At 42.1% G+C, this 4,077-nt stretch overlaps 1 non-coding gene across 1 annotated transcript; it reads left to right on the top strand.

Annotated features, from left to right (window-relative positions):
• The first annotated feature begins 3,570 nt into the window (after positions 1-3,570).
• Positions 3,571-3,678, top strand: LOC112738541 (small nucleolar RNA R71). Its single transcript, XR_003169496.1, has one exon. It is a non-coding gene; the product is annotated as a small nucleolar RNA R71 (small nucleolar RNA).
• The last annotated feature ends 399 nt before the right edge of the window (positions 3,679-4,077 follow it).

Here is a 4,077-nt window from a genome sequence, read left to right as displayed (position 1 = left end):
GTCCAGGGTTCTTAAGCACACTTTTTTTTCTGCTTTGGACCTTGACTTTAACCGCTCAGTCTCAAGTTTTCACTTGACACCTACACGCCACAAGCACATGGTTAGGGACAGCTTGGTTTAGCCGCTTAGACCAGGATTTTATTCCTTTAGGCCCTCCTATCCACTGATGCTCAAAGCCTTGGGATCCTTTTTAATTGCCCTTGCCTTTTGGTTTTAAGGGTTATTAGATTTTTCTGCTTGCTTTTTCTTTTTCTTTCTATTTTTTTTCGCCTATTTTTTTTTTCTTCTGCAAGCTTTGTTCTTTGCTGCTTTTTCTTGCTTCAAGAATCATTTTTATGATTTTTCAGATTATCAAATAACCTGTCTCCTAGTCATCATTCTTTCAAGAGCCAACATATTTAACATTCTTAAACAACAACTTCAAAAGACATATGCACTATTCAAGCATACATTCAGAAAACAAGAAGCATTGTCACCACATCAATATAATTAAACTAAGTTCAAGGATAAATTCGAAACTCATGTACTTCTTGTTCTTTTGAATTAAAACATTTTTCATTTAAGAGAGGTGATGGATTCATAGGACATTTATAACTTTAAGACAAAGTTACTAACTACTAATGATCATGTAATGAAGACACAAACATAGATAAGCACATAACATAGAAAACGAAAAACAGAGAAAGTAAGAACAAGGAATGAGTCCACCTTAGTGATGTCCTTGAGCTCTTCTATGTCTCTTCCTTGCCTTGGCTGCTCCTCCTTCATTGCTTTTAGATCTTCTCTGATTTCATGAAGGATGATGGAGTGCTCTTGATGTTCCACCCTTAGTTGCTTCCAATAATTGTGTGGAAGAAAATGTATCCCCTGAGGTATCTCAGGGATCTCTTGATTTGCAGTCAAATGTTCTACCACTGAGCTATAGACCCTTGATGGAAGCTTTTGTCTTCCCTTTCCTCTTTCTAGAGGTTTCTCTGGCCTTAGGTGCCATCAATGGTTATGGAAAAAACAAAAAAGATATGCTTTTACCACACCAAACTTAGAATGTTGCTCGCCCTCGAGCAAAAGAAGAAAGAATAGAAGAAGAAGAAGAGGATATGGAGGAGATGGATGGAGGTGCGTATTCGGCCAAGGAGAGTGTAGAGGGGTGTGTTGTGTGAATTTGAAGAAGAATGGATGGCTTTATATAGGGTAGGGAGGTGGGGTTAAGGTTCGGCCATATGGGTGGGTTTGGGTGGGAAATTGGTTTTGAATTTTGAAGGTAGGTGGAGTTTATGAGGTAGGTTTATGGGGAAGAGAGATTAAGGTGATTGGTGAGGGGTTTTTAGGGAAGAGTGTTTATGGGGTTGTGTGAAAGAGAGTGGTGAGGAGAGGTGAGTGGAGGTAGGTGGGGATCCTGTGGGGTCCACAGATCCTGAGGTGATCCTGTGAGGTCCCAGATCTTGAGGTGTCAAGGCATTTACATCCCTGCACCAATTTAGGCATGCAAAATGCCCTTGCACACAACTCTGGGCGTTCAGCGCCAGGTTGGTGCCCATTTTGGGCGTTCAACGCCCATCTGTGTGCCATTTCTGGCATTGAACGCCAGAACCATGCCTGTTCTGGCGTTCAGCGCCCAGAAGCTGCCCATTTTGGGCGTTCAGCGCCAGAACCATGCTCTGTTCTGGCGCTGAACGCCAGACAGATGCTCCTCCAGGGTGTGATTTTTCTTCTGCTATTTTTGATTCCGTTTTCAATTTTTATATTTATTTTGTGACTCCACATGATCATGACCCTAAGAAAACATGAAAAACAATAAAAAATAAGAATTAGATAAACATTGGGTTGCCTCCCAACAAGCGCTTCTTTAATGTCAATAGCTTGACAGTGGGCTCTCATGGAGCCTCACAGATGTGCAGAGCTTTGTTGAGACTCTCCAACACCAAACTTAGAGTTTGGATATGGGAGTTCAACACCAAACTTAGAGTTTGGTTGTGGCCTTCCAACACCAAACTTAGAGTTTGACTGTGGGGGCTCTGGTTGACTCTGCTTTGAGAGAGGCTTTTCAAGCTTCCTCTCCATGGTTGCAGAGGGAGATCCTTGAGTTTTGAATACAAGGGAGTTCTCATTCCATTGGAGGACTATTTCACCTCTGTCAACATCAATCACAGCTCTTGCTGTGGCCAGGAAAGGTCTTCCTAGGATGATGGATTCATCCTCTTCCTTTCCAGTATCCAGGACTATGAAATTAGTAGGTATGTAAAGGCCTTCAACCTTTACTAACACGTCCTCTACTTGTCCATATGCCTGTTTTCTTGCGCTGTCTGCCATCTCTAGTGAGATTTTAGCAGCTTGCACCCCATAGATTCCCAGTTTCTCTATTACAGAGAGGGGCATGAGGTTTATTCCTGAACCAAGGTCACACAGAGCCTTAAAGATCATGGTGCCTATGGTACAGGGTATTATGAACTTTCCAGGATCCTGTCTCTTCTGAGGCAATGTCAGTTGATCTAGATCACTTAGTTCATTGACGAACAAGGGAGGTTCAACTTCCCAAGTATCAATGCCAAATAATTTGGCATTCAGCTTCATGATTGCACCAAGAAACTTGGCAGTTTGCTCTTCAGTTACATCCTCATTCTCTTCAGAAGAGGAATACTCATCAGAGCTCATGAAGGGCATAAGGAGGTTCAATGGAATCTCTATAGTCTCTAGATGAGTCTCAGATTCCTTTGGTTCCTCAGAGGGAAGCTCCTTATTGATCACTGGACGTCTCAGGAGGTCTTCCTCCTTGGGATTCACGTCCTCTCCTCTCCTCACAGGTTCGGCCATGGCGCTTATGTCAATGGCCTTGCACTCTCCTTTTGGATTCTCTTCTGTATTGCTTGGGAGAGTACTAGGAGGGATTTCAGTGATCCTTTTACTCAGCTGGCCCACTTGTGCTTCCAGATTTCTAATGGAAGATCTTGTTTCATTCATGAAACTTACAGTGGTCTTAGATAGATTAGAGACTAGATTTGCTAAATTAGAAGCATTTTGTTCAGAGTTCTCTGTCTGTTGCTGAGTTGATGATGGAAAAGGCTTGCTATTGCTAAACCTGTTTCTTCCGCCATTATTAAAGCCTTGTTGGGGCTTTTGATCCTTCCATGAGAAATTTGGATGATTTCTCCATGTTGAGTTATAGGTGTTTCCATAAGGTTCACCTAAGTAATTCACCTCTGCTATTGCAGGGTTCTCAGGATCATAGGCTTCTTCTTCAGAAGATGCCTCTTGAGTACTGTTGGATGCAGCTTGCATTCCATGCAGACTCTGAGAGATCATATTGACTTGCTGAGTCAATATTTTGTTCTGAGCCAATATGGCATTCAGAGTATCAACTTCAAGAACTCCCTTCTTCATAGGCGTCCCATTACTCACAGGATTCCTTTCAGAAGTGTACATGAACTGGTTATTAGCAACCATGTCAATGAGTTCTTGAGCTTCTGCAGGCGTTTTCTTTAGGTGAATGGATCCACCTGTAGAAGTGTCCAGTGACATCTTTGATAGCTCAGATAAACCATCATAGAATATATCCAGGATGGTCCATTCTGAAAGCATGTCAGAAGGACACTTTTTGGTCAACTGGTTGTATCTTTCCCAAGCTTCATAGAGGGATTCACCTTCTTTCTGTCTGAAGGTTTAAACATCAGCTCTAAGCTTGCTCAGCTTTTGAGGAGGAAAGTACTTGGCTAAGAAAGCCGTGACCAGCTTATCCCAAGAGTTCAGGCTGTCTTTGGGTTGAGAATCCAACCATAATCTAGCTCTGTCTCTTACAGCAAAAGGGAAAAGCATGAGCCTGTAGACTTCAGGATCTACTCCATTAGTCTTAACAGTATTACATATCTGCAAGAATTCAGTTAAGAACTGAAAAGGATCTTCAGATGGAAGTCCATGAAACTTGCAGTTCTACTGCATCAGAGAAACTAATTGAGGTTTCAGCTCAAAGTTGTTTGCTCCAATGGCAGGAATAGAGATGCTTCTTCCATGTAGATTGGAATTAGGTGCAGTAAAGTCACCAAGCATCTTCCTTACATTATTATTATTTTCGGCTGCCATCTC

Source organism: Arachis hypogaea, chromosome 13, assembly GCF_003086295.3.
Source record: "Arachis hypogaea cultivar Tifrunner chromosome 13, arahy.Tifrunner.gnm2.J5K5, whole genome shotgun sequence".
NCBI lineage: Eukaryota > Viridiplantae > Streptophyta > Magnoliopsida > Fabales > Fabaceae > Arachis > Arachis hypogaea.
Note: the sequence above shows the minus strand (reverse complement) of the source record. Positions and strands in the feature narration are given on the sequence as shown.